The following is an 11,720-nucleotide window of genomic DNA, read 5'->3' on the forward strand; positions in this document are numbered from 1 at the left end:
AATAAGAAATTGGAAAATACATACGAGAACTTGATTAGACGAATAGTTTAAAAAAGTCCGTAGAAATTGCAGACCACAAAAATAAAAATAAAAACTAAATAATATTAAAGAACTATATATAAACAATATATAGAATAAAAATTATAATTAATAATTTTAGAATTAGTGGAAAATATATAAAACCGTAATATAAATTACTCATCGACTTATATTTGTGGTATTTATTAAAACAACCAAGTTTTGCAAAGTTATAAATGTAAAAATGTTTTAATTGGCAATTTACTTTCAATCCAAATGGTTTTTGTCCAAGCTCAGTTTACCATCAGTGCGCCTCGAAGGTGTGCCGAGAGTTGCTTACAGCGATCCAAGTGGCTCTTAGCAAACTGTATCGATGGGTGCTTTCTACGGGGAACGGTGGGTAGAGGGGAAGTGACTTTTTTCGCCGGACGCGCCGTCTATATTTATAGCCGGCAACTAAGCCCGCACCGCATCTACGTTTATAATATCTTTGCATCAACCCTTAACATGTGTGCGTCGCGTGGCCATCGTAGGTATATCGCACGCACACAACCTAATATACGCTTTAACTCAGGCAAATTTAGAATTGAGATTGTTGGTATTTTACTGTTCGATCCCGAAGCAAGCAATTTTTGACAGATACAATCTGACAGATAAATGGGTCAATTTTGTGTGTTTTTAACTGTCCAGTGTTTCACCTTAAAATCCGTGTGTAGATTGTGTATATTTCAGCTATACTGGGAAAACCGGGAACTATAGCCCAGATTTTTGAACACTAAGAAGTACCTTAGAGTTTAGAAAAAAACCAGGAATTTTCCAGATTAATTTTTTACTTTTGTTGATGATTTTATCTAAATTTTCCTAAAAATTCATCTATTTTTTGTAGCAAAATCAACTGTATTGATGAACACCCGTCTATTTCGAACAGCTAGTTCGATCTTTTAGATTAAAAGTTCGCATTTTAATCTGAAAATTTTTCTATTAAATTCCGCGATCAGAATTAATCTCTTTCGTTTAAAAATTCAACTGTTTTGTTGAACATTATTCCAATTCCGACAGAAACTTTCATCGGTTAAATAAAAAACTTTATTTTTAATTTAAAATTTTTTACTATTAAATTTCGCAATCAGAATTAATCTCTTTCGTTTAAAAATTCAACTATTTTCTTGAACATTATTCCAATTTCGACAAAAACTTTCATCAGTTAAATAAAAAACTCGATTTTTAATTTGAAAATTTTTATGAGTAAATTTCGCAATCAGAATTAATCTCTTTTGTTTAAAAATTCAACTATTTTCTTGAACATTATTCCATTTTCGACGGAAACTTTCATCGGTTAAATAAAAAACTTGATTTTTAATTTGAAAATTTTTACTATTAAATTTTGCAATCAGAATTAATCTCTTTCGTTTAAAAATTCAACTACTTGCGAAATTCAACTCTGATTGCGAAACTTACTAGTAAAAATTTTCAAATTAAAAATCAAGTTTTTTATTTAACCGATGAAAGTTTCTGTCGAAAATGGAATAATGTTTAAGAAAATAGTTGAATTTTTAAACGAAAGAGATTAATTCTGATTGTGAAATTTACTAGTAAACATTCTCAAATTAAGAATCAAGTTTTTTATTTAACCGATGAAAGTTTCTGTCGAAAATGGAATACTGTTCAAGAAAACAGTTGAATTTTTAAGCGAAAGAGATTAATTCTGATTGCGAAATTTACTAGTAAAAATTTTCAAATTAAAAATCAAGTATTTTACTTAACCGATTAAAGTTTCTGTCGAAAATGGAATAATGTTTAAGAAAATAGTTGAATTTTTAAACGAAAGAGATTAATTCTGGTTGCAAAATTTACTAATAAAGATTTTCAAATTAAAAATGAATTTTTCAATTTAACCGATGAAATTTTCTGTCGAAAATGGAATAATGTTCAAGAAAATAGTTGAATTTTTAAACGAAAGAGATTAATTCTGATTGCGCAATTTAATAGTAGAAATTTTCAAATTAAAAATCGAGTTTTCATTTAACTGATAAAAGTTTCTGTCGAAATTGGAATAATGTTCAACAAAACAGTTGAATTTTTAAACGAAAGAGATTAATTCTGATTGCGAAATTTAATAGTAAAATTAAATTTCGCAATCAGAATTAATCTCTTTCGTTTAAAAATTCAACTGTTTTGTTGAACATTATTCCAATTTCGACAGAAACTTTCATCGGGTAAATAAAAAACTTGATTATTAATTTTAAAATTTTTACTAGTAAATTTCGCAATCAGAATTAATCTCTTTCGTTGTAAAATTCAACTGTTTTAGAGTTACCTTCAATTCTACACCGCTAGATTGTAAACGTGTAATTTTGCCAACAGACTTACGAAGCAAAAGTAATGAATTTGAACGCTTTCAATTTTTTTGTTACCATGATATTAAGTATGAATACAAGATAAAACTATTGGCAGCACAAAATTGTATGGAACTTGCAGGCAAAAATACTGTAATGCAATTTTTTCGAAAGAAAAAATTATTGACAGCAAATTATTCTGTTTTTTGAAAGTTACTGTCAAAATTACTTGCAATCGAAAAAATGGAAAGCAGGTAATTTTGACAGCAAATTCAGCGAGTTGCATCAAATATGAAATTATTAATTACGCCATCTTTTTGTATTACTAAGAAGATATTTTTGAATACGAAACTCTTCTTTATTCCATAAGTAATAATTTTGTAACTATATTCAGTGCAGTAAGCAGAGCTAAAGTGTTCATGAACATAATCTTCTTCATTTATGTTTACAATATTTTCGTCATCAGTTAGCTTTGTCAAAACTTTCTCCAAGAGAAATTCGCGCAATCACGAGATCTGCTTCAGAGGTACGACGGTGATGGCGCTGACGTTTGAGCATTCCTACAAAGAGTCCAGGGACAGTGTGGCAGCCTTGTAAGATGTCGCCATTTTAAATTCTGTTTGACCGAGGTTGGAGCGATTTTTAAAATTACACAAACGCAGATCCACTGAAAGAAATTAATGCAACAATAAATATATTGAAATAAATACATAAAAATACAAGTTTAACCTACATACCTGGGAGTATTTTATTTTATTTAAAAATTGGAAAAAAAGTAATAATTGAGCATTTCTCTCTTTGATGGCGATAGGTACCTATTAGAGATCCTCCAGGGAGAGTTGAGACACCGAATACTCAAAAACTGTTTGGCGCCGTTGTATCGGAACTAGTTATACTTTTACAAGTTTAGATTAGCATGAGTTGGCGCTATTTTCAAATCCCAATTTTATTTTTAAGAAGATTTAATACAAAATAGAGATAATACACAAACAAGAACCTTATAAATTATTCAGAAGGTTATTTATTAAGGTAAGGGAAAAATAATATTCACTTTGAAACACATATACTTCAATAATTAGAAAAAAAGAATTATTAATACATGAAACTGTTCGAACTTTTTGCGTATTGCGTTAATTCACTAGATAATTCAGCCAATAATATTCGTCTAGTTATTTAGTGAAACACTGTGATCAGCTGAAATGTCTAGTGATTTGACGCATTACGCAAAACGCAACGCAATTCTGCAATCATGGGTCGCAACCCGGTAATAAGCGTAGAATAGAGAAAAATTAATATTTTCAGATGTCAGCGCAAAAGTGAAGATTCTTCTATTATTTTAAATGCGCGATTTTTCCATCTGTCCAAAATGCCACAATAAGAATAAGATACCTCCTAAACTCATTCACTTCTATTTTGATAGCGACCGCGACACACTTTTCTATTCTCCCAAAGAGAACGTGTTTTCAATATATTTAATTCCTTCTAATTGTACCGGTAACGCACCTCACAGAGATCATTTTTATTCCTCAGAAGTGGTCATATTTTCATTTTATTTAATTCCTTCTAATAAGTTCACAAAATATATGTAATAAGTTGTTTTAATTCCTTCATGCGGAATGTAAATTCTGAAATTTTAATTCTCACCAATTCAACTCTGCCTCTCTAGAATTAAAATTATTTAAATTCACACATTTGCATAGATTTCTTTGTTGCATTTTTAAGACGTTTAAATAAATTATTAAAATATAAGTGAATATAAATTTGAATATTTTTCGAATTTATAAGTTATAAAAAGATTTAATAATGAAAAATAGATTAAATAAATGCTTTGCTTAAATTTTACTAAGTCCATTGACAGGAATAGGATTTGCACTTTGTCTGTTCCCGTTGGGAGATTTTTAGACGAAGGAAAAATCGCTTATTCATAAGAATAAAAATTCTTAATTTTTCTGAATTCAACGCTTGTTACCGGGTGTTTGGCTCAAAAATAAAAGTAAAAATAATCCAATATATTTCTTTATATATAAAAAAGTGTTCCTCCTACCCAAACAAGGTTTAGAGGAAAGTTTATAGGTCGTCTTGAAGGCAACAGTTTTGATATCCTAATAATTTTTCGTATCTTGCGTTATCAGAGTCAAAATTCAAATGTTTGATTTTTCGAGAAAGTTCAAAAACTTTCCAACACAATCATGTAGGGCTTTTAGGAAGCAAATTTTTTCTTTTCTTGACTTTTGTCCATATCATGCTTTTTGGCTCAACATTTTCATATACCTCTCATTTTTGAGTTTTGTAAATGATATAACTCTGATAATTTTGTTTTTACCGAAAAAAATCGTTATATGGTTCAACTTTCTGACTAGCACGAACAGACGTACATACAATTTATAAATCTTGAGAAAAATGATCCCAAAAATGTTTAAAATGCTCAAACATTTAGAATTTATACGCAAATGGACTCGTTCACGGAATCTTCTTTCCTTCAAAGGCCTTAAAATAGCGTGTTAAAGTTATTTCAATTCTACAATTCCATCGAAAGTAATCGTTTTTACATACGACGTCAACGAAGACAACAGTTGACAGAAACTGACGTAAAATCCAGTTTTTCTCAATCAGTGAATCCGAATACATAGAGATTTTATGAAATGTGAAAAAATCGATTTGTACATCCAACCAATAACTTCTCATTTAGATAAAAATGTAAAAATATATCTTTACACTTTGAAAATCGCGGGCATACAACAGTCATAGGTGCTATAAATCTTTTAGGGTTGCGCCCCATGATTGCAGAATTGCGTTGCGTTTTGCGTAATGCGCCAAATCACTAGGTATTTCAGCTAATCACAGTGTCTCTGTAATAACTAAACGAATATTTTTGGCTGAATTATCTAGTGAATTAACGCAATACGCAAAAAGTTCGAACAGTTTCATGTTTTAATAATTCTTTTTTTTTTAATTATTGAAGTATATGTGTTTCAAAGTGAATTTTATTTTTCCCTTACCTTAATAAATAACCTTCTGAAAAATGTATAAGGTTCTTGTATGAGTATTATCTCTATTTTGTATTAAATCTTCTTAAAAATAAAAGTGGGATTTGAAAATAATGCCAACTCATGCTAATATAAACTTGTAAAAGTATAACTAGATCCGATACAACGGCGCCAATCAGATTCGGAGTATTCGGTGTCTGAACTCTCCCTTGAGGATCTCTAATAGGTACCTATCGCCATCAAAGAGAGAAATGTACAATTATTACTTTTTTTCCAATTTTTAAATAAAGTGACATACTCCCAGGTATGTAGGTTAAGCTTGTATTTTTATGTATTTATTTCAATATATTTATTGTTGCATTAATTTCTTTCAGTGGATCTGCGTTTGTGTAATTTTAAAAATCGCTCCAAACTCGGTCAAAAAGAATTTAAAATGGCGACATCTTACAAGGCTGCCACACTGTCCCTGGACTCTTTGTAGGAATGCTCAAACGCCAGCGCCATCACCGTCGTACCTCTGAAGCAGATCTCGTGATTGCGCGAATTTCTCTTGGAGAAAGTTTTGACAAAGCTAACTGATGACGAAAATATTGTAAACATAAATGAAGAAGATTATGTTCATGAACACTTTAGCTCTGCTTACTGCACTGAATATAGTTACAAAATTATTACTTATGGAATAAAGAAGAGTTTCGTATTCAAAAATATATTCTTAGTAATACAAAAAGATGGCGTAATTAATAATTTCATATTTGACGCAACTCGCTGAATTTACTGTCAAAATTACCTGCTTTCCATTTTTTCGATTGCAAGTAATTTTGACAGTAACTTTCAAAAAACAGAATAATTTGCTGTCAATAATTCTTTCTTTCGAAAAAATTGCATTACAGTATTTTTGCCTGCAAGTTCCATACAATTTTGTGCTGCCAATAGTTTTATCTTGTATTCATACTTCAAATCATGTTCAAGAAAATTGAAAGCGTTCAAAATTCATTACTTTTGCTTCGTAAGTCTGTTGGCAAAATTACACGTTTACAATCTAGCGGTGTAGAACTGAGGCATTACCTTTTGTTAAACATTATTCCAATTTCGACAGAAACTTTCATCAGTTAAATCCAAAACTCGATTTTTAATTTGAAAATTTTTACTATTAAATTTCGCAATCAGAATTAATCTCTCTCGTTTAAAAATTCAACTGTTTTGTTGAACATTATTCCAATTTCGACAGAAACGTTCATCGGTTAAATAAAAAACTTGATTCTTAATTTGAAAATGTTTACTAGTAAATTTCGCAATCAGAATTAATCTCTTTCGTTTAAAAATTAAACTATTTTCTTAAACATTATTCCATTTTCGACCAAAACTTTCATCGGTTAAATAAAAAATTGATTTTTAATTCGAAAATCTTTACTAGTAAATTTCGCAACCAGAATTAATCTCTTTCGTTTAAAAATTTAACTATTTTCTTAAACATTATTCCATTTTCGACCAAAACTTTCATCGGTTAAATAAAAAACTTAATTTTTAATTTGAAAATTTTTACTATTAAATTTCGCAAACAGAATTAATCTCTTTCGTTTAAAAATTCAACTATTTTCTTAAACATTATTCCATTTTCGACCAAAACATTCATCGGTTAAATTAAAAAATTGATTTTTAATTTGAAAATCTTTACTAGTAAATTTCGCAACCAGAATTAATCTCTTTCGTTTAAAAATTCAACTATTTTCTTAAACATTATTCCATATTCGACCAAAACTTTCATGGGTTAAATAAAAAACTTCATTTTTAATTTGAAATTTTTTACTATTAAATTTCGCAATCAGAATTAATCTCTTTCGTTTAAAAATTCAACTATTTTCCTGAACATTATACCATTTTCGACAGAAAATTTCATCGGTTAAATTACAAAATTCATTTTTAATTTGAAAATCTTTACTAGTAAATTTCGCAACCAGAATTCATCCTTTTCGTTTAAAAATTCCTCTATTTTCTTCAACATTATTCCATTTTCAACGGAAACCTTCATCGGTTAAATAAAAAAATCGATTTTTAATTTGAAAATTTTTACCATTAAATTTCGCAATCAGAATTCATCTCTTTCGTTTAAAAATTCAACTGTTTTGTTGAACATTATTCCAATTTCGACAAAAACTTTCATCAGTCCAATAAAACACTCGATTTTTAATTTGAAAATTTTCACTATTAAATTTCGCAATCAGAATTAATCTCTTTCGTTTAAAAATTTAACTGTTTTGTTGAACATTATTCCAATTTCGACAGAAACCTTCATCGGTTAAATGAAAAACTTGATTTTTAATTTGAAAATTTTTACTATTAAATTTCGCAATCAGAATTCACCCCTTTCGTTTAAAAATTCAACTATTTTCTGAAACATGCTTCCATTTTCGACCCAAACTTTCATCGGTTAAATTAAAAAATTGATTTTTAATTTGAAAATCATACTAGTAAATTTCGCAACCAGAATTAATCTCTTTCGCTTAAAAATTCAACTGTTTTCTTGAACATTATTCCCTTTTCGACAGAAACTTTCATCGGTTAAATAAAAACTTCGATTTCTAATTTGAAAATTTTTACTATTAAATTTCGCAATCAGAATTAATCTCTCTCGTTTAAAAATTCAACTGTTTTGTTGAACATTATTCAAATTTCGACAAAAACTTTCATCAGTTAAATAAAAAACTCGATTTTTAATTTGAAAATCTTTACTAGTAAATTTCGCAACCAAAATTAATCTCTTTCGTTAAAAAATTCAACTATTTTCTTAAACATTATTCCATTTTCGACCAAAACTTTCATCGGTTAAATAAAAAACATCATTTTTAATTTGAAAATTTTTACTAGTAAATTTTGCAACCAGAATTAATCTCTTTCGTTTAAAAATTCAACTATTTTCTTAAACATTATTCCATTTTCGATAGAAACTTTCATCGGTTGAATAAAAAACTTGATTTTTAATTTGAAAATTTTTACTAGTAAATTTCGCAATCAGAATTAATCTCTCTCGCTAAAAATTCCACTATTTTCTTGAACATTATTCCATTTTTGACAGAACCTTTCATCGGTTAAATAAAAAACTTGATTATAAATTTCAAAATTTTTACTAGTAAATGTCGAAATCAAAACTAATCTCTTTCGATTCAAAATTCAACTTTTTTTTGAATACTATTCCATTTTCGACAGAAAACATTATCGTTTAAATAAAAAACTTGATTTTTATTTTGAAAATTTTTACTATTAAATTTCGCAATCAGAATCGATCTCTTTCGTTTAAAAATTCAACTTTTTTGTTGAATATTATTCCATATACGACAGAAAATATTATCGGTTAAATAAAAAACTTGATTTTTAATTTGAAAATTTTTACTATTAAATTTCGCAATCAGAATTAATCTCTTTCGATTAAAAATTCAACTTTTTTGTTGAATATTATTCCATTTACGACAGAAAATATTATCGGTTAAATAAAAAACTTGATTTTTCATTTGGAAATTTTTACTATTAAATTTCGCAATCAGAATTAATCTCTTTCGATTAAAAATTCAACTTTTTTGTTGAATATTATTCCATTTACAAAAGAAAATATTATCGGTTAAATAAAAAACTTGATTTTTAATTTGAAAATTTTTACTAGTAAATTTCGCAATCAGAATTAATCTCTTTCGTTTCAAAATTCAACTTTTTTGTTGAATATTATTCCATTTTCGACAGAAAATATTATCGGTTAAATAAAAAACTTGATTTTTAACTTGCAAATTTTTACTATTAAATTTCGCAATCAGAATTAATCTCTTTCGATTAAAAATTCAACTTTTTTGTTGAATATTATTCCATTTACGACAGACAATATTATCGGTTAAATAAAAAACTTGATTTTTCATTTGGAAATTTTTACTATTAAATTTCACAATCAGAATTAATCTCTTTCGATTAAAAATTCAACTTTTTTGTTGAATATTATTCCATTTACGACAGATAATATTATCGGTTAAATAAAAAACTTGATTTTTAATTTGATAATTTTTACTAGTAAATTTCGCAATCAGAATTAATCTCTTTCGTTTCAAAATTCAACTTTTTTGTTGAATATTATTCCATTTTCGACAGAAAATATTGTCGGTTAAATAAAAAACTTGATTTTTAATTTGAAAATTTTTACTATTAAATTTCGCAATCAGAATTAATCTCGTTCGATTAAAGATTCAACTTTTTTGTTGATATTATTCAATTTACGACAGAAAATATTATCGGTTAAATAAAAAACTTGATTTTTAATTTGAAAATTTTTACTAGTAAATTTCGCAATCAGAATTAATCTCTCGTTTAAAAATTCTACTGTTTTGTTGAACATTATTCCAATTTCGACAGAAACTTTCAACGGTTAAATAAAAAACTTGATTCTTAATTTGAAAATGTTTACTAGTAAATTTCGCAATCAGAATTAATCTCTTTCGTTTAAAAATTCAACTATTTTCTTAAACATTATTCCATTTTCGAAGGAAAATTTCATCGGTGAAATTAAAAACTGGATTTTTAATTTGACAATTTTTACTATTAAATTTGGCAATCAGAATTAATCTCTTTCGTTTAAAAATTCAACTGTTTTGTTGAACATTATTCCAATTTGGACAGAAACCTTCAACGGTTAAATAAAAAACTTGATTTTTAATTTGAAAATTTTTACTATTAAATTTCGCAATCAGAATTCATCTCTTTCGTTTAAAAATTCAACTGTTTTGTTGAACATTATACCAATTTCGACAAAAACTTTCATCAGTCCAATAAAACACTCGATTTTTAATTTGAAAATTTTCACTACTAAATTTCGCAATCAGAATTAATCTCTTTCGTTTAAAAAATTTAACTGTTTTGTTGAACATTATTCCAATTTCGACAGAAACCTTCATCGGTTCAATAAAAAACTCGATTTTTAATTTGAAAATTTTTACTATGAATTTTCGCAATCAGAATTAATCTCTTTCGTTTAAAAATTAAACTATTTTCTTAAACATTATTCCATTTTCGACCAAAACTTTCAACGGTTAAATTAAAAACTTCATTTTTAATTTGAAAATTTTTACTAGTAAATTTTGCAACCAGAATTAATCTCTTTCGTTTAAAAATTCAACTATTTTCTTAAACATTATTCCATTTTCGATAGAAACTTTCATCGGTTAAATAAAAAACTTGATTTTTAATTTGAAAATTGTTACTAGTAAATTTCGCAACCAGAATTAATCTCTTTCGTTCAAAAATTTAACTATTTTCTTAAACATTACTCCATTTTCGACCAAAACTTTCATCGGTTGAATAAAAAACTTAATTTTTAATTTGAAAATTTTTAATATTAAATTTCGCAAACAGAATTAATCTCTTTCGTTTAAAAATTCAACTATTTTCTGAAACATGCTTGCATTTCGACCAAAACTTTCATCGGTTAAATTAAAAAATTGATTTTTAATTTGAAAATCATACGAGTATATTTCGCAACCAGAATTAATCTCTTTCGCTTAAAAATTCAACTGTTTTCTTGAACATTATTCCATTTTCGACAGAAACTTTCATCGGTTAAATAAAAAATTCGATTTCTAATTTGAAAATTTTTGCTTTTAAATTTCGCAATCAGAATTAATCTTTTTCGTTTAAAAATTCACTTATTTTCTTAAACATTATTCCATTTTCAACCAAAACTTTCATCGGTTAAATTAAAAAATTGATTTTTCATTTTAAAATCTTTACAAGTAAATTTCGCAACCAGAATTAATCTCTTTCGTTTAAAAATTCAACTGTTTTGTTGAACATTATTCAAATTTCGACAAAAAATTTCATCAGTTAAATAAAAAACTCGATTTTTAATTTGAAAATCTTTACTAGTAAATCTCGCAAACAGAATTAATCTCTTTCGTTTAAAAATTCAACTATTTTCTTAAACATTATTCCATTTTCGACCAAAACTTTCATCGGTTAAATAAAAAACTTCATTTTTAATTTGAAAATTTCTTCTATTAAATTTCGCAATCAGAATTAATCTCTTTCGTTTAAAAATTCAACTATTTTCTTGAACATTATTCCATTTTCGACAGAAAATTTCATCGGTTAAATAAAAAAATTAATTTTTAATTTGAAACTTTTTACTATTAAATTTCGCAATCAGAATTATCTCTTTCGTTTAAAAATTTAACTTTTTGTTGAAGATTATTCCATTTTCAACAGAAAATATTATCGGTTAAATAAAAAAATTGATTTTTAATTTGACAATTTTTACTATTAAATTTCGCAATCAGAATTAATCTCTTTCGTTTCAAAATTCAACTTTTTTGTTGAATATTATTCCATTTTCGACAGAAAACATTATCGG

This window comes from Belonocnema kinseyi, chromosome 7 (genome assembly GCF_010883055.1).
Source record: "Belonocnema kinseyi isolate 2016_QV_RU_SX_M_011 chromosome 7, B_treatae_v1, whole genome shotgun sequence".
Taxonomy (NCBI): Eukaryota; Metazoa; Arthropoda; class Insecta; order Hymenoptera; family Cynipidae; genus Belonocnema; species Belonocnema kinseyi.